This window comes from Notamacropus eugenii, chromosome 1 (genome assembly GCF_028372415.1).
Source record: "Notamacropus eugenii isolate mMacEug1 chromosome 1, mMacEug1.pri_v2, whole genome shotgun sequence".
NCBI classification, from domain to species: Eukaryota; Metazoa; Chordata; class Mammalia; order Diprotodontia; family Macropodidae; genus Notamacropus; species Notamacropus eugenii.
This window is the reverse complement of record NC_092872.1, coordinates 41,342,103-41,361,537: the sequence shown is the minus strand read 5'-3', so window position 1 is coordinate 41,361,537 and position 19,435 is coordinate 41,342,103. Positions and strand designations below refer to the sequence as shown.

Here is a 19,435-nt window from a genome sequence, read left to right as displayed (position 1 = left end):
TCAGAATGAAACTTTAGTGTTACAATCACAAACACCACAGAGAGTGATGAATTAAGTGCAAGTGAAATTCAGAATGCGGTTCTCAAAAAAATGCTACATTAGAAGTCAGGAGACATGAATTTGAAACATGGCTCTGTGCCAACTTTACCTTCCTATACCTGTTTCCTAATCTATAAAAGCAGGATTTACTTTTGGGGAGGAGGGTTAAGTGGGTGGAAGGGTCAGGACCTATGATTTCACCATGCTGAGAACACTCCCTCCTGATGAGACTAGCAGCCCATCTGTAACTTATACTTTTAAGAAAATCAGCACAAGAGGCAATGATGGGTTAAGCAACTTGCCCACAGCCACAGCTGAACTATGTCCCATCTCTTCTGACTCTAAGGTCATCCTTCTATTCTCTATGCTTCAACTCTGTATTATTATTCAGAAAAATGTATTTTCCTGTGATTTGAAGGGTATGCCTTTTGTATGTCCCACTAAGAAAGGACAGAGACCAAGAGAAATAAAGGAAAAGGCTTTTTCAGGTGTGATTGAATCATTATATAATTTGTAGAGGTTTTGAGGCTCTGAGTGGCTTATTTACATACGGAAAGGCCAGCAGAGGCAATGAACTTAACCCCACAGCAAACACAGCCTTGGTATTTTCCTACCCAGTCATTAGCACAGAACAAGAAGGAAATATTAGCGATTCAAAGAAAAATTTGGGGAACCATGACCCCCAGAGCTATCTGGCAATCATAAGGCAAAAAGTTCATTGCCTGGTTATGGCATAGCATACAGAGAGGAAGATTTAAGGAATGTTCTGGATGGGCATCATAAGTTAAGGGTAGGTAGGTTATTCACTGAGACTTGAACCAAGGAGAGTATGTATATTTCTTCTTCCACTTCCTGCTTGTGAGGTGAAAAACCTCAGTCAAGTACCTGGGGTAGAAAAACTGAAGAAATTTTCCCCATTACAAACTAAAGGCTTTTGAAAGAACACAGCAGTACCCTGTTTGAGAATTGCTGCTGAGCCTGAAGATGGAGATGGAGAAACTAGTTACCCATTAAGGAGAATAAGAGGGAGCCAAACACACTGGTACAGCCAGCAACATTTTAGGATATCTAAAATCAGACATGGAATGTCAAATTTTGAGTGCATGGGAAAGACAGAATTGAAAGTGTTAAGAGAAGACACAGAAAATGAATGGTGAGTGAGGGTCACAAACAGGACAAGTTCAGACTTGAGACAGTTAAGTGAAAGCATGTTAAAGTAAAACTATGATCATATATCATCTGACAGTGAATTAAAAAGGAAAGTTAAGAAAAATATGCTAATCTTTCTAAAATAAAAACTTAGAAGTCAAAATCCTTTGAAAGCAACAATAATAACTTTTGAATAAAGCATTGATAATTCTTCAATATCTTGAAAAGCTAAAAGAGTTTCATCAGGTGGATTTAAGTTTAATCAAAATAATGTCTAAAGGTCCCTTCTAGTTCTAAGATTCTGAGATAAATCATAATTTTAATCACTAGTCAGAAAGATGATATAATTATTCATTTCCACAAAAATGACTTGCTTGATGTTCTGATACCATTTTAATGAACTCCACAGCACAGAAATATACAGATTTGATTTTTTATAATATAATATAATGTAACTATGTTTTAAATTAACCTGCATGTGTTATAAAAACTTACTAGCCAAACAAATACGGGCTGTGGATCTGGGTGATTGGAAGGAAAGTGGGGAAGGGCTTAGGGAAAAAGATAAATTCATTTCTGTATTGTATCATTGGACAATAGGGATAATACTTGCAAAGGGATGTGAGGAAATCATTTGATAAGCATTCAAGCACAATATGCAGGTCATAGCCCACACTTGGTAGGGCAGTGTAGCCTTATAACAAGAGTAACCCAAGGACACTGACATTCCTTCTAGAAAAATGTGTCAAAGGATAATGTCAAAGTCAACTCCAAATACTGTGATGAGGAAGACTATGAAAAGCTTATGAAATGGGCAATGCTGAATATGAGGGAAAAGGAATTTAATTCCATGTTCTGCTCTATCAAACAATGAAGGACTACATGGCTATAGCTGAAAGTACACTGACAGTATGGAAAGAGGAGTGGATCTGAATTCAAGGAACTTTGGTTTGAATACCTCTCTGCCATGTTATTGTGGGCAAGTTAATTCTCTGGGTCTCAGTTTCACATGTGTAAAATGACAAGTTTGAACTAGATGACCTCTGGAGAGCCTTCTTTTATAGCTCTAAATGGATGATCCTATGACAGAGTCCTATGAGAGAGTCTGGAAAACTGAGTTCTGATCCTAGCATGCCTCTTAGGGGGATGGCCCCAAGTAAATCATTTCAATTATCTGAACCTCAGATCCCTTATCTACCAAATGGAGATACTATGAAATAACAAGAATTATCTGTATAGTCCAGTGTTCAAGGTTAGCATTATATTAATTTCACAAAAGAGCCATACTATTCTTTTCCACATGTACTGGAGATTGTTGTTGTTCAGCTGTTTTAGTCATGTCCCATTTTTGTGACCTTACTTGGCAGAGATACTGGAGTGGTTTGCCATTTCCTTCTATAGTTCATCTTACAGATAAGGAAACTGAGGCAAATTGGGTTAAATGATTTTCTCAGGGTCACACAGGTAGTAAGTATCTGAGGCTATTCAGGTAGATGAGTTTCCTGACTCCGGGCCCAGTACTCTATCTACCGTACCACCTAGTTGCCTCTATGTTGGATATTAGCATGATAATAAAGCATTATAGTAAAAATCAAAGGCCAAAATAATTGTACAAAACAAAATCTGCCTAACAGAGCTTTTAAAAAGATCAAATAAAATTATGTCTATTAAAATTATCTTTTTAAATATAGACCACTTCTGATGTGATTCAAGTAACAACACTAAAATATTTCAATATTCTTCTCTATTGATGAAGCTGTGTTGTAATAATTATAAGTAACATTCATAAGCAATAAATAATAGTAATGATGTTGTAGATGATGAGTTAATAGTTGCACAAAACTTTTTAGTAAATATATTATGCAGTGCAATGCACATAGTAGGTGCTTGATCAATGTTTGCTGAGTCAAATTCTTACTTTTAACAGTAACATTAGAGTGGATGTATTTTGTTACTAAGAGCAATTCATCTATAAAACTTTTAATACTAACTGCAGCTCTGAGAAAATTTTAGAATCGTTTTTCTTTAAACATTTATATCTCTAGGAAATGTGCTAAAATTCTTTAAACAAGAAATATAGCTTGAAGTTGAGAGTGATACCAAGTGAAAACACATTTCATTACTCATTCTCTAACAGAGACAAGTCTTTAGAAAAATTTCAGGAGTTTGCATAATGGTTGTATGTGTATCTATGTTATACATCATCTGTATTATACTATTTAAAATATGCAATTTAACATGTAGCAGAGATTTAAAAAATAAAAATGGGGCATTTAATAAATGTTTATTAGCAGGAATAACAGGAACTGTATTAGTCAGTCAAAAAGCATTTATCACACATTTACTATGTTCCAGGAACTGTACTAAGTAATGGGGATACAAAGAAATGCTGTCAAGCAGCTTATGTTCCAGTGGGAGAGACAATACAAGATAGATGCAGTATAAATTAATTGGAGATCATCTCAGAGGGCTGGTGCTATCTTTAAGGAAGATCCAGAAAGGTCTCTTACAGAAGGTGGGATTTGACCTGAGTTTTGACAGTGAAATGAAGAGGTAAAGATAAATAAGGAGAGCATTTCAGGCATGGGGACAGCCAGTAAAAAGGCATTAAGATGATAGATGGAGGGCCATGTGAGGAGAAAGGCAAATAGACCAATGTAACTAAATCACAGAGTAAGTAGAGGAGAATAAAATAAAAGGAGACTGGAAAGTAGGATAGGGTCAAGTCTTGAAGAATTTTAAATGCCAAAAAGAGGACCTTACATTTTATCTTGGAAGTAATAAAGAACTACTGTACCACTGACTAGGAAGGTGCTAGTCAGATGTACACTTCAGAATACTCACTTTGGTAGCTGATGTGCAGTGGGGAGAGGCAAGGCAGGAAAACCAATTAGAAGGCTACTGTAATAACCCAGGTGAAGGCCTGAATATGTAAGGTGAGAGTGAGAAGTTGAGAGTGATTCTGAGATTGTAAGCTTGGATGACTGGCAGGATAGAAGTGCATGCTCTCAACCAGGTGAGGATTTTGGAGAAAAGATAATGAGTTCTGTTTTATATGTATTGAATTTGAGAAAAACAATTGGTAATACTTGGACTTAGCTGAAGAGAGCAGCAAAGACTGTATAATAATAATTGATAGAGATGATAACTGAAACTGTGGAAGCTGATGAAATCACCAAAGCAGATAGTATAGATGGAGAAGAGGGACCATGACACAGCTTTGAGAAGAATCCATGGCTAGTGGTTGAAATGGATAAAAATCCAGCAAAAGAGCCTGGAAAGGAGATACACAGGTAGGAAAAGGACTGGAGAAAGTTTCATGAAAACACAGAGAGGAGACAGTATTTAAGAAATGAAGATCAAGAGTCTCAAAGACTACAGTGAGATCATGAAGGACTGATAAAAGGCCAACAGATTTGGCAATTAATTATTGGCAATTAAAAAGTCTCTGGTAACTGGAGAGGGCAGTTCCAGTTGGGTGATGACATAAGAAGTCAGATAGCAGAGGATTTAGAAGCTAGTGAGAGGAGAGAAAGTGGGGGTGCTTAGGATGCAGATGAGTTTTTTTCAAGGAGTTTACTGGGGAAGGAGCATAAAAACATTTGATAATACTAGTAAGGATGGTAGGATCAAGAGAGTTTATGGCATAACAATTTTTCTTTAGAAATTTAAGATTCTAAAATTGATCTGAGTTCCATAACATTATCACCTTTGGTATCATTTGCTAAATTAACTTTGGAGCACATCTGCTTATTTCCTTTTCACACTTAGTAAACTAGTAATTCTCAATTAACTATAAACAGATTATCCACAGGAAATTTGCTTTCAAGTTAAGATGCAGCATTTTAGGCAGAGGTGGTTTAATTATTTCCTCCTGAAAACTCAGTTTAACTTTGTAGGGCAGTAAAGGCTCTATGCATGTGATTGCTGAACCACTCACTGTCAGGTTTGAAAGTTCTTGGAGAGCAAAAAGATGCCTTACAACTAAAGAAAGAGGAATATAGTCTTAATTTTTAAAATGGAAAAAGACTGGTATCTGTAAAAAGTCATTGAGTTGACAATGATTTCTGGCAAAATTTTAGAATACATTATTGAAATGATGGTAAATGAATACTTAGAAAGGTAGGGATATAACACAAAAAGTCAGGAAGACATAAATCAAAAAACAGGTAATGCCATAATGTTCCTTTATTTTTTTAGCAGGATTATTAGACTGGTAGCCAATCGGGGAATGATGCAGATATTCTTTGCCTAAATATAAGCAAAACATTAGACAAAGTCTCTCATATTATTCCTGTGGACAAGGTAGAGAGATGTGGGCTAGATCATTTAGAACTATTCAAATCAAATATATAAATATATATATATATTTATATATATGTATATATACATATATTATATACATACTACAGTTCTTATAATTATTTAGATTATAAAATAAAACTAAAAAATTCTAAAAGGATGAAATAAAAATGAAATAATATTTAATCCTAGGGTCAATAGGGAACTATTTGAGTTCAGTGAGCAGGGGAGTGATGTGGTCAGATTCACAAAATCACTTTAGTGGCTGTGTGTAGGATGGGTTGGAGAGGGAGAGATGGAGGCTGCTACAACGGTTCAGAAAAGAGATAATGAGGCCCTACACTGGGGGATGGGGGGGTGGCTGTGTGAGTGGAAAGGGACAAATATGAGAAATGTTGAGGTATAATAACCAAATAGCAATTAATTGGATATGTGGAGTGAGGAATAGAAGATGGTACTGAAATTGTGAACCTGGGCAACTGGAAGGATGGGGACATTTGGAAGAAGGGTGAATTGGGGAAGGTACGTAATGGAAGGAGAGTTGCAAGATCACATCTCATCCATGCCTGCTCATCTTGTATAATTCTGTCCCAACTAAAATCTAGAAAGGGAGAGACAGGGCTCCTACTCCCTATAGACTGTGCAATCAGAGGATTACCGGGAAGGCAGTAGGTATTCTGAGATAAAGAGAATAATTTTTCCATGGTCACCTGTGCTACTGCTGCTGCTAGGCACTGGTTAGGTTATAAATGCCCTGAGGAGCTGACATTTGGCCCAGATGAGAAGTTTAGAGGTTGCAAAGTAGCAGGAGAGGGAGAAGGAGGGAGGGAGATATTGTGGAAAGGGGGCAGGTATAATTGTGTTGGAGATCAAGAATCATGATTGACTGTTAAGGGAAGGATGGGAAGTGACCTATTCATCTTCCCACCTTCAGAATAAGCATATATATCCCTTGGGGTCAGAGCAAAGGGGTTCCCCCTCCCCAGGAGTAGGGCCAGCACCCTAGAGACCACTGATGCCAAGGATAAATTCAATTTGTTCTTGGCTCCAATGGGCAGAACTAAAAATAACTGGTAGTAGCGGCAAAGTAAGATTAGGTTAAGGATTTAAACTTCCTAACAATTAGAGCTATCCAAAAGTGGAATGGTGGTGGTGGTAGTTTCCTCCATCACTAGATGTCAACAGGCAAAGGCTATATGATCACTTGTTGGATCAGGAATGATGTACATATATTTATACTCCATATACCTTGAGTTCCAGTAGAGAAATTTGAAAATCAAAATATTCACCTAAGTTTAATAAAAGAAAAGTTCATCTAGGTGGAGGTTTCCTAAGAGTCTGAGACATAAACAATCTCAGCTACTACAAGGGTTGCAGGAAAAAGCAGACTGAGGTCAGGATAGGGAAACCAGACTTCTTTCTAGGTACAGCTGAACTGGATGTTTAGGGAAAATGGGTGATGGTTGGTGGTGGTGGTGGCAGCGGTGGTATTTCATTATTTAAATTGAATCTCCAGGGCATACAAATTTATATCCGAAATAGATATCAGAAAAACATGTCAAAGCCAAATGTAAATGATTCAGGGATTACCTCCCATGTTTGATTATACAAGTTTCTGCTTCCCGTCATTAGAATGAGAATAACTGATCCCTGACTACAGAACATGCATGTTAAGGGGGTGATTCTGCCCTATTGCTCATATAGGGTTATCATCACACCTTCCTTTTGTTAAGTTCTAAGTTTCCCCAGGGGTCATTACAGCAAAATCAATAGAAGAAAAGTTACAGGCTCACAGAATTAGAACTAAGAAGATGTCGAGAAGCCAGTCCTCTCTCTTCTGGAAGATGAAAGCCACATGGTTTGGAAGGCTCCAAACACAGTGACTCTACCCCAAGTCCAGTGCCCCTAGCACTGTGGGTGCTTCACTGAGGCAGCACAGGGTGATGAAGGCAGCACAGTGTGATGGAGACAGCACTGGACTTGAAGTGAGGAAGACCTGTTTTCACATCTTGCTTCAGACACTGACCAGCTGTGTGACCTGAGCAAAGGCTTTAACTTCTATGAGCTTCAAGTTTACTCATCTGTAAAAATGAGGGGAAGATTCCAACTGAAAGCCTCTGAGGTCCTTTTCAGATCTGAATTTATGATTCTCCCAAGTGGATGTCAACCTATTAAGGATATTCTTTGAGTATAGTCAGTTGATCAGTCCTCAAAATCCCCATCTCTTAACTCCTGTTGAGCCACCCTCATCTCCATCACACATCCATAAGGGAATCTAGATAAACACTCTGACCTACCCTTCATAACAATCCTGTTAAAAAACAAAATAAGGTTATTGTAGCATGACCTATTCTTTTTTTAAATTCTATATATCTCATTAAATCTATCCCAATTACATGTAAGAAAAAATTTAGCAATTATTTAAAAAACTTTTGAGTTTCAAATTTTCTCCTTCCCTCCCACTTCTACTAACTTTTGAGAAGGCAAGCAATTTGATTTTAAATATACATGTGAGGTCACATCAATACCTACTCTAGATAAAGTCACACAGGTTTACTATCCCCACCACTGTCTCTTCTACATAAGAATATAAAAAGCTTTTCAACTTTAAGGTTAGAATGAGAGTTTCTTTCAGACTCCATCCCATTTCCCTATGGCTCAAATAAAGAAAGGCAAACCATAAAACCACCCCTATGGAAGAGGCTGATTCCAGGAGGCCCACCTTGTGTGCAGATACATCTTTGCTTGAACACTCAGCTACTAAATGTATGCATCTACTTGGTTAACTTTTTAAAGTAATGTTTTACTTTTATTTAATCTTTCCCAATTCCCACTCAGTTCCTATGTAAAGAAGGATTGGGAAGTTCAAAGGAGTAAAGTAGGAGGTATAGGAGTAAACTAGAAGGAGTAAAGGAAATAATGAGCTACAAAGGGGCCTAGGAAAGCTATAGAAAAAAGAGAAAAGGAGAGGACGGAAATGAAGGAAAAGATGAAAAAAGAAGTTGAAGAGAAAGGGCAATTATTTACTAAACAGCTACTCCATTAAGCACTCTTACTAAGCAATGAAGAACAGAAGGATGTCAAATACATGGCCCATTGTGGTGACACACTCTTCTGAATGTTGTCTAACCTTCATTAAAATGTATTGGTCATCTATCCATATGTACCAAGTAAGAGTCCTTATGTATGGTTTACTGTCCCCCATTTCCATTTCTGTTTTACACCACTGATACAGAGGACACAAATAAACACAGAAACACATGCTCTGTCCACAAGCAACTTATATTCTAGTGAAGAAAAAGAATATATACAAAAAAATAAAACTGCTAAATTATTCCTGACTATAAAAATTCAAGAAAAGGTAGTGTACAGTCAAAGAAAGCTTCATTAACAACAAACAAGAGGGTCACAGATGAATGACTTTTTTTAATGACAGAAATACATAAAAATTATCTGCTAAATTGTGGAGGGGCAGCAATCCACATCATTCACTTGGGAGGATCCCCCTCAGAGACCTTCAACTGGAATCTTTCCCTCATTTGAAGAAACTGAAGTTCATAGAAGAACCCAGGTCTTCTGATCCCAAAACCAGAACTCTTTCCATTCTACCATACTACTACTTCTACTATAGTCATAGTAAATAGCCCTGGCATTTGCACCCAACTCTCTCTACAAACAGTAGGAAAACAGAAGCTAATGTAGCATTCATGGGTAGAAAGACTGATGCCATGATTGAGAGAGAATAGGACTGAAGCTGACAGCAAAGAAGAAGTTTTCATGAAACACAATCCATTGCTGTGTTCCAAGAATATCTTAATATTTAATTAATAAATTTCATTAATAAATTCAGGAAATATTTGGTCAGCTCTACAAACTATGACTAAAGTGACAGAAAAACACATTTAGCACATAACACAGGGTCTACCTCTTTAAGGCACAACCCAAACCTCTGTATCATTGAGATTACATGTATTCATATGATGGAAGATCTAAAACTGTTGGGGAGAAAGAAAAAAGAATACCTCTGCCCTCTTTAGCCAGATAGAATAAAATGGTCAAAGCAAATTTTATGGAAATTCTCAACTAATTCTTGTTTTTCCTTAAGTATTATTAAAAACTTAGAGCAAACTAACTTACTTTATCTCTAAATTTAAACACATTTTAGGTATTTTAAAGCCTATACACCAAATTAAAATACATCTGCAGTTTTCATATTAACTTTTTTTCTTGTTTAATCATTGTGAAAATGGTAAGCATTTTTCTACACCATATTATGTCTAATGGCAAGAAAATTCCAATAAAATGCTCCTCCAATGCTTTAATACAATGTGAAGGGAAGCCTGGATTGTCAAAGGCTGTGCCAGCTGAACACAAACTCTATTAAACCCTTCCGAACTAGAAAGGTTCTGAATACATGTCTAGCCATAGCTGTGTGAAGATCATCCTATTTTTAAAATTTATTGAAGCTCCTTGACAAAAGGCCACAGATTAATGATTTTTTTAATGACAAAAATACATGAAGATCATCTGCTAAACTGCAGAGGATCAGCAATCTACACAAATGGAGGAGGTGCTCAAACTGATAAAAATCACAAATCTGAGCATCAAAGTATTAGTAACAGCGTATCTGTAACACTATGGCAATTAGCTTTCAAGCTTAAGTACCATAATTATAATCAGTCTTCCAAGTTTAGAAAAAACTTCAAGTGATCAGTTACCCATTTTCTAAATCCAGGCAGGCAAGGTCATAAAAGATATGACTACCCCACTTTATTCCTAAAGATTGCCAATGATATGGACTCCAAAACAATCTTCAATAGCCTGTCAGTAATTTATTGAAATTAAGGTCCAGAGAGGTCAACATATAGGTAGTGGAAAACTCAAAGTCAAACATCTAGGTAGTGGAAAATCCAGGCCTCAAACTAAAATCTTCTGATTTCAAGTGTACTATGCTAACCACACTATACCATCCTAACTATAATACTGGGATATCTTGAATTTTTGCTTATTTCCAATGTCTTGTCCTTACTCTGGTGTGCCCTTTTCAGTGCTCTCCAATTTCCCCATATTCATTATTAAGCTATGGGGACCAAATCTAAGGGTAATATGCTAAAATGAAAAAGCATTCAACATGTAATATAGGAGAAACAATATTTTACATCCCTTATATGTCATATTCTTATGATGAAATGCTTTTAAATTGACTAAAACACTGAATCACATCAAATCTGAAGAACACTATAATCCCAGACTAAACAGTTGTTGAATCTTGAATGTAGATAATTAATTTATATTTTATACTTACTAAATTTCATGATGGTTTTGATGGAATAGTGTTGGGATTTATTTTCTATTTGCTGATGAGTATTTAGAGTAATTGAACAGCCTGATTCTGTGCTCTAAGAATGAGACTTATGCTTACATATGGATAAAATATAAATGCATATTTTTCAATTTAATATGACCAAGGACCCTGAAATTCTATAATATGAATGAATCAATCCTAGAAGACATTATGGCTACTCATCAATACTACCACAAACTAGAATTTTCAAGGATTTGCAAATAACTTGGAGTGTATGGACATGACTTAAAGAAACAATGCAAATTCTTGAAGAGCCTGCTGCTTAGAAATCAAGCAACATCACAACCTCTGCAAAGAAATGTGATTTGCTAATGTCACCTAATTCAGAAGACAAGCAATATTAAATCTGTGCAATTTATATATGATGATCAAGTGAAGTTTGATCACTGTATGGCAGCCATTTAATTTTATGATATCTTATTCCCATCTTTAGTTCCTTGTCTTCTAATTATTAATGAAGGTGAATATGCAGCAGACACTTAATAATGCTATAATTAGGCTATATGTACTGAGGAAAGTAACACTCTGCTACATTGTATTTTACTGCCTCAAATTACCAAGAGAGATATACTTCATGATAGTTTGATCTAATGTAGTGCAAGCACTTAGTAATGTGGCTTAGAATACTATGTGTATAACAAACTGGATGATGAGGAGTGGCGTGTATATAGGTAGAATTTAGCAGTCTGATAGCGATATCACTTAGTATCTTGGCTTATACACTTAGGAGGAGGAAAATGCCACATGGTGTCTAATGAAACCTAGTCTCCATCACTACTGAAATTATGAAAATTCATTAACAAGAAAAAGAATGGGAGTTTATAATTTCTTAAATACTTCATTGCATGTGGTATTTATGCAGTATTGCCTTTATATAAATTCTTCATTTCTACTTTATATCAAATTTTTACTATCAATGTTTAAAGCTATATCCATGTTCTATAAAGTATTCTAAAGCATGAAGGGTGAAAGACATATGAAGAGTGAAACACATAGTGTAATAATGAATGGTGGGAAGTAAGAGATGAGAACATTCAGTACAAAATTTCACATCCTTAGGTTGTTTTTCAGGCACCTCTATGCTCTCTTTCCACCATAACTCCCTAAGTGTTATCCTTAAGGAGAATCCTTTACTTCAGTCACTGCACTATCCCTCTGATACTATGCTATTTGTAATACACAAAGTTGGAACTTGTAGATATAATTGCTATACCAGTCTGGGGAATCAAGGAGAAAAAAAGTTGTCATGAGACTGAAAATCAGTATGCATTATGACAATTTTCAAATGGGGGAAACTGTAGATCCCTCAAACTACTGGACAATAAGCTTGATATTTATTTCTGGCATCAATCTAAAAAAGATTATTAAAAATGGGTTTTAAGCACTAAGTGAAGGAAATAGTAGTAAGTATGAGCAGGTTCAATAAGAACAAATTATGCCATATTAACTTCATTTTCTTTTCTGACAGGATTATTAGAACAATAGATAAGGGCCATGTCATAAACACAGATAGCATATCTAGATTTTAACAAGGTGGTTAACAGAGCCCCTCACCATATTTCCAGCAGGGTCATGTGAAGAATGAAGAGATATAAGATAGAAGACATTAAGAATAGATAGATTCAAAACTGATTGGACAGCTAGACACAGAGTGGTGATTAATGGTTAAACTGGATTGAGGTCTCTAGGTGAAAGGTAGCTTGTCCTAGTCAATATTTTTAAAAAATCACTGACTTCATGGCAAACATTATATGATTATCTATTTTGTAGATGAATATGAAAAGAGCAGCTAATATGCTAGATGACCAAATGGGGATTCAACAAAGATCTCAAAAGTTCAGAACAATAGACTATATCTAGTACAATTAAATTTGATATACAGATACTTGGGGTAAAAAAAATTGCAAAAATAAAATATGAGGGAGACATGATTAGAAAATAATTCATAGAGATTAGGGGGAAGACACGTAGTTCATATAAGCTGATGTGAATCAACAATGTGATTCGGAAGCCTAAAGTACTTATATGACTTTATAATCACTAATATGATGATAAATGTCCAGAATAAGACTGGTGATAGCCACATTGTATTCCATCCTGGTCAGACTACAGTTCAGGTAAACAGATTTTAAGAGGATTTTGATTATTTGGAGGATGTTTAGAAGATGGGAAGTAATATTATAAATATCAATTAAGTTTTATACAATGAAAATCAAAATTCAAGTTTAATTAACAATGGTAGTTTAATTTGCATTTTAGGAATTCTTTGTTATAAGTGTTCATCCTATGAGATGAGTGCCATCTTGCTCATGGTAGCAATGAAGCTCAAACAAGAAAAATATTTCTAACAATTAGAATGGTCCAGAAACACAACAGCCTCACTTAAGAGGTAATAAACTCCTCCAGATCATCATATGAAGACTAGATGACCAGTTATTAGGGATGCTGGAGAGGAAATCAATTTGTATTTCAAGTATAACTTGGACTAAAAGATTCTTAGGTTCTTTACAACTTAGGATTTTATGGATGTCCTTTAAGTATCATAGGCACTTGTGAAAATGCCTATAAGGCTTATGTTGTCTTTCACGCTATATTATAGGTAAAGTTGGGCAGATAGGTGGCACAGTGGATAGAGCACAGGGTCTGGAGTCAGGAATACAAGTTCAAATATGACCTCAGACACTTACTAGCTATGTAAACCTGGGTAAGTCATTTAACTTATTTGCCTACAATTCCTCATCTGTAAAATGAGCTAGAGAAAGAAAAGGCAAAGCACTTCAAAAGACAACTCCAAATGGGATCATGAAGAATTGAACACAACTGAAACAACTGAATAACAACAACAAATTACAGATGAGGTTATCCAACAAGTTGACACCAATGAGAATCAAAATAGGGCTATGTAGTATTCTACAGAGTAATTTAGAGCTACACCCAAAAGCTAGAAAACTGTGCATACCCTTTGACCCAGCAATACCACTACTAAGTCTGTATCCCAAAGAAATCATAAAAAAGGAAGAAGGACCCACATGTACAAAAGTATTTATAGCAGCTCTTTTTGTGGTGGCCAAGAATTGGAAATTGAGGGAATGTCCGTCAACTAGGGAATGACTGAACAAGTTGTGGTATATGAATGTAATGGAATACTACTGTTCTATAAGAAATGATGAGGGGGCGGATACAAGATGGTAGAGTAGAAGCATGTACCTGCTCAAACTCTCCCTCCAAAGCCTTAAAGTACCTGTAAAAAATGACTGTAAACAAATTCTAGAACAGCACAAGCCACAAAATGACAGAGTGAAACAGATTTCCAGCCCAAGACAACTTGAAAGGCCAACAGGAAGGGTCTATTGCACCGGGCTTGGAGCGGACCACAGCCCAGCATGGGCCACGCTGACACAGATAGAACTGAAGCAGGCTTCAGGGCACTAAATCACAGGAAGCTGCTGCAATCTCCATATTTCTCAACCAACAAATGCCAAAGACAGTTTCAAAAATCAGTGAGAAAGCTCTTTCACTTGAGTGAGAGGAGAACATAGTCTAGCCCCAGGATGATTGCAGTTACTGCCACAGCAGTGGCCACTTCTGGAGTTCTTGGCCTATAGGCATTAAGGGAATCCAGCAGCTGTTCTGGGTCTCAGTTCTGAGTGGCAGTTCAGGGATGAAGAGGAGTTCTGGTGTGGTGGTTGTGGAGAGAAAATCCTACTCATTGTTCTAGGGCAGAAAAGAGTGCTTGTGGTTGCTCATAGACCCAAGCACAGGCCAGGAGAAGAGTTAAACACTTCTCTCTTGATTATGCCACCTTGGAGGAACTGAGAACTTACAGATCACTAGAGATATCTTGGACACAACCTCTGAAGCCTGGGGTAGTATATCCTCCACTTGACAAAAGACTCAAAAGTCAAGCAATTAGCTGGGAAAATGCCCCAAAGGGGGAAAAATAAGACTATAGAAGGTTACTTTCATGGTAAAAAAGATATTTTCTTTCATCCTTTCAAATGAGGAAGACCAAAGCATACAACTGGAGGAAGATAGCAAAGTCTCAAGGCTCCTACATCCAAAGCCTCCAAAAAACATGAAATGGTCTCAGGCCATGGAAGAGCTCAAAAGGGAGTTTGAAAATCATGTAAATGAGGTGGAGGAAAAATTGAGAAGAGAAATGAGAGCAATGGAAGAAAATCATGAGAAACAAGTCAACAGCTTGCTAAAGGAACCCTCCCCCCAAATACTGAAGAAAATAACACCTTCAAAAACAGACTAACCCAATTGGCAAAAGAGGTCCAAAAAGCCAATGAGGAGAATGTCTTAAAAAGAACTGGCCAAATGGAAAAGGAGGTCCAAAAGTTCACTGAAGAATATAGTTCTTTAAAAATTAGAATGGGGCAGATGGAAGCTAATGACTTTATAAGAAATCAAGAAATTAGAAAACAAAACCAAAAGAATGAAAAAATAGAAGACAGTGTGAAGTATCTCAGTGGAAATAACAACTGATCTAGAAAACAGATCCAGGAGAGATAATTTAAAAATCATTATTCTACCTGAAAACCATGTTTTAAAAAAGAGCCTAGACATTATCTTCCAAGAAATTATCAAGGAAAACTGCCCTGATATTCCAGAACCAGAAGGTAAAACAGAAGTGGAAAGAATTCACTGATCATCACCTGAAAGAGACCCCAAAAGGAAAACTCCTAGGAATATTGTGGCCAAATTCCAGAGTTCCCAGGTCAAGGAGAAAATATTATAAGCAGCTAAAAAAAAAAAAACAATTCAAGTATTGTGCAAATACAATCAGGATAACACAAGATTTAGCAGCTTCTACACTAGGGGATCGAAGGGCTTGGAAAATATTGCAAAGGTCAAAGGAGGTAGGATTAAAACTAAGAATCACCTACCCAGAAAAACTGAGTATAATCCTTAAGGGGAAAAAATGGAATTTCAATCAGAGGACTTCCAAGCATTCTTGTTGAAAAGACCAAAGCTGAATAGAAAATTTGACTTTCAAATACAAGAATCAAGAGAAACATGAAAAGGTAAACAGGAAAGAGAAGCCATGAGGAAATCATTAAAATTGAACTGGTTATATTCCTACATGGAAAGATATTCAGTATTAGAATTGTTAGAGGGAATATATATGTGTGTGTATATGTATGGGTATGTGTGTATGTGTATATTATATATGTAGATATGTATGTGTATATATGTATACATATATACATACAGAGTACACAGGATAAGCTGAATATGAAGGGAGAATACCTAAAAAATAAAATTTACTGTTCAGTGGAATGTACTAGGAGTAAGAGAAAGGGAGAGGTAGAATGTAGCAAATCATCTCACACAAAAAAGGCAAGAAAGAGCTTTTACAATGGAGGGAAAGAGGGGAGAGATGAAAGAGAGTAAGTGAACCTTACTCTCATGAGATTTGGCTTAAGGAGGGAATAAAACAAACTCAAGTGGGTATGGAAATCTATTTTACCCTGCAGGAAGGCAGGGGGACTCATGATGGAAAATGCTATCCACATTCAGAGAAAGAACTATGGAGTTTGAATGCAGATTGAAGCATACTATTTTCTCTCTCTTTTTGAGAGGTTTTCTTGGCCTTTTGTTCTGATTCTTCTTTTACAACATGACTAATGTGGAAATGTTTAATATGATTGTACATGTATAGGCTATATCAGATTGCATGCCATCTTGTGGATGAGGACATGGAGTGGGCGAAAATCTGGAACTCAAAATCTTATAAAAGTGAATGCTGAAAACTAAAAATTAATTAAAGAAAAAAAATACTTAATCTGAAATGGCTGAGAGATATTTCCCATTTCTCCTGAACTTCTTTCCCATAGCTGGTAGCCTGTGCAATCTCTATCCCCAAGACTCCAAGATGCTTCCTTAATAAAGGAGGTATGAGATCCTAACCAAACCAACAACTTCTGCTTTAGAGTTGACATACATGCTTTACATATATCACATACTTTATATATGCTTACATATATTATCCCATGTTTGAGGCTCACAACAACCTTGTGAGGGGTTACTGTGAGTAATATAATCCCTATTTTACAAATGAAGAAACTGAGATTCAGCAGGGTGATGCCACGGTCACAGTTAGTGAAGCGTCAAAGGAGGAGCTTGAGGCAGGTTTCTTTCTCTTTACTCTGGATAGAGTGCTTAGAAAGGTGATCAGGATTAAAAATCTAGAGCAAAGAGAGCCCTTAGCGCTCATCACTCTATATAATTCCCTTACTTTAGAGATGAGGAAACAGGCCCAGAGAGATGAGATTGACATCCCCAGAACAATACAAGTAGTTCAGTGGATGGACTAGGATTCAAATGGGGTGCTGGGATTCTGAGTTAGGCCCTCTTTCCATTGTACCACATTGCCATAAATAGACTGAGTAAGAAGAGAGACTTCTGCTTGCTCCCTAGTGTAGTTTGATAGCTTCTACTTCATTTTCATACATCCCATCCCTGGCTGGGAAAAAAAATGAAATATGTCCAAAAATTAAGAAATGTATTTTAAAAAATTTAGAGAGAAATCACAAGCACTTTAAAATTTAAAAATAACTAGATCACATACTCTTAATAAGTAAATAGAATTATCTTAGTATAATACCATTTAAAAAGCATAGGTTTCTTTTTTTTTTATTACCAACCATAATGTATAAAAGAATATCCCCATTAAATGAGCAACAACACAAAGATACATTATAATAACAAAACTTAGTCACCCTTAAATACATGGGCTCTTGAGTTTACTTAAGGTACCTGAAAAGGCAAAGATGCAATTTGGGAAATGCACACAATCTTGAGGATCAGAGTTGCTGTCTACGTGTACTCACTATCCTCATCCCTCTGATGATCCGTGTCTTCCTATCTTCTTTTGGACTTTCCAAATACCACTGGACAGCTCCTCTTTAAAAGGCTATTCAAGTGGAACCATAAGCTCACACACTTGCTCTCTATATAATCAATCCATTATTAAGTAGTAGAATTATGACATCAGAAGTATGGTAGCCAATTATTCTACTGAACAAGTTGATTTCACTGATTTGCATGCTACCTTGTCATTGGTTAATATATCTGAAGATCAGTTCCTACATTTATCCATTCCTTTTATTCTGAAGGTGACTGATAAAAGACTTGATGCACTTTTTTTTAACCTTTGAAACCTTAAACTATAAATGTACATGTAGTAAATATATTTAACTGACCATTTCTTTTAGAATGTAATGTGATGTCTGGGCTACATGACTGTAAAATATGGGCTCCATGAATACAGAGACAAGATCAAGAGCCAGAGGCTCCCCTTTGTGATGTCTTTAGACCACCCTGATGGTTAGGTAAGTCCAATTTCACAGGAATTGTGTCTTACTTATTCCATCATCGGGCTTTATGCCACCTGAATGAGAAATGCTTATTTAAAATGTGTATATTGCCCTTGCATTTGCCATAAATATTCCTTGTATTTGCTATAAATATCTTCTTTCTATCACTAGAGTATAAGTTCCTTGAAGGAAAAACTATGCATTATTTATCCAGGTATTTCCCAAAGGCCTAACAGTGCCTCCTTGTACATAACACCTATCTCAGAGAAGTAGCATCCTGCAAAGCAAAGAGCCAAAGTAGATTTACAATTAGAGGACCTGGATTTGTATTCTGGCTCTCTACTACTTGTGTGAAATTCAGTAAGTAACTTAAATTATCTGAGCTTCAGTTTCTTCAACTGTAAAATGGGAGGAGAATGAGCTGGATGACTTCTTAGTGCTCTTTTTGTTCTAAATTCTGAGATGAATAGTTTTGAATAAGTTCTAGACAAGTAAATTCTGCTTAATAACCACGAATGAAAGGTACAAAAGTTAAGTTTTATCAAATGATGCTTTTAAATAAGTGACATTTCAAAAACAACTTGTCCTAAGAGAGAAGCTATTAAAAACTGCAAGGAGTAAAAAACAAAAAAATTCTTAAAACAGATACAAACACACACAAACTCTTGAAGTGTCTGCTGCCAATGACTTCCTTGAGAGTAAAAAGCTTTTTTTTTAAATATCTGTCAAGAAGGACATAAAAACTAACCTAAAAATATTTTTTTCTATTCCCGCCTTCACTTTCAGTTATCATGTTTTCTCCTAAATGCTTTCCTACAAACCCAGTGTGAGGACCATTACTTTCAAATACAGTCTGTCTTTAATTCCTGCATGGGGTGAAATTCTTTTGCAGTTTCTGTGGTACCACAAAAGCTAAGAGCTATTTGAAGCAGTTAAAAATATGAACTGTAACCACATAATAGTGTGAATAACAGTAGTGCTGTTTTCTTTTGTACAAATGTAGTAGTTAAAAAACAATCAACCACTTCCCCAAATTAATCATAGTTAATCAAGGGAAAAAAACTATTTTTGTGATTTATCCAAAGGAAAAAGTTACCAAAAATTCTGACAGTAGGCCTCATATTCATTTTTTAAAAAACTCTTTCCCCCTGATTTTATATTCATGCAGTTCTGGATATATAAAACGTGACCAAATTACTTGCAAGTATTCTTTCCATAAGCCAAACTGTATAATGCATGCATAACCATGAAAGCT

At 36.1% G+C, this 19,435-nt stretch overlaps 1 protein-coding gene across 3 annotated transcripts in view; it reads right to left on the bottom strand.

The window, feature by feature from the left end:
- The window catches only part of RFX3 (regulatory factor X3), a 330,189-nt gene that overhangs the window by 261,359 nt on the left and 49,395 nt on the right, over nt 1-19,435 (bottom strand). The window contains exon 1 of one of the 3 annotated variants that reach the window (XM_072597443.1): nt 17,621-18,022. The exons of 1 other annotated variant lie outside the window; for it this stretch is intronic. The gene's annotated coding sequence lies outside the window, so the exon portion shown is untranslated. Of the gene's footprint in view, nt 1-17,620; nt 18,023-19,435 lie in introns of those variants that run through there. One more of the 3 variants, XM_072597457.1, reaches the window with a different exon arrangement.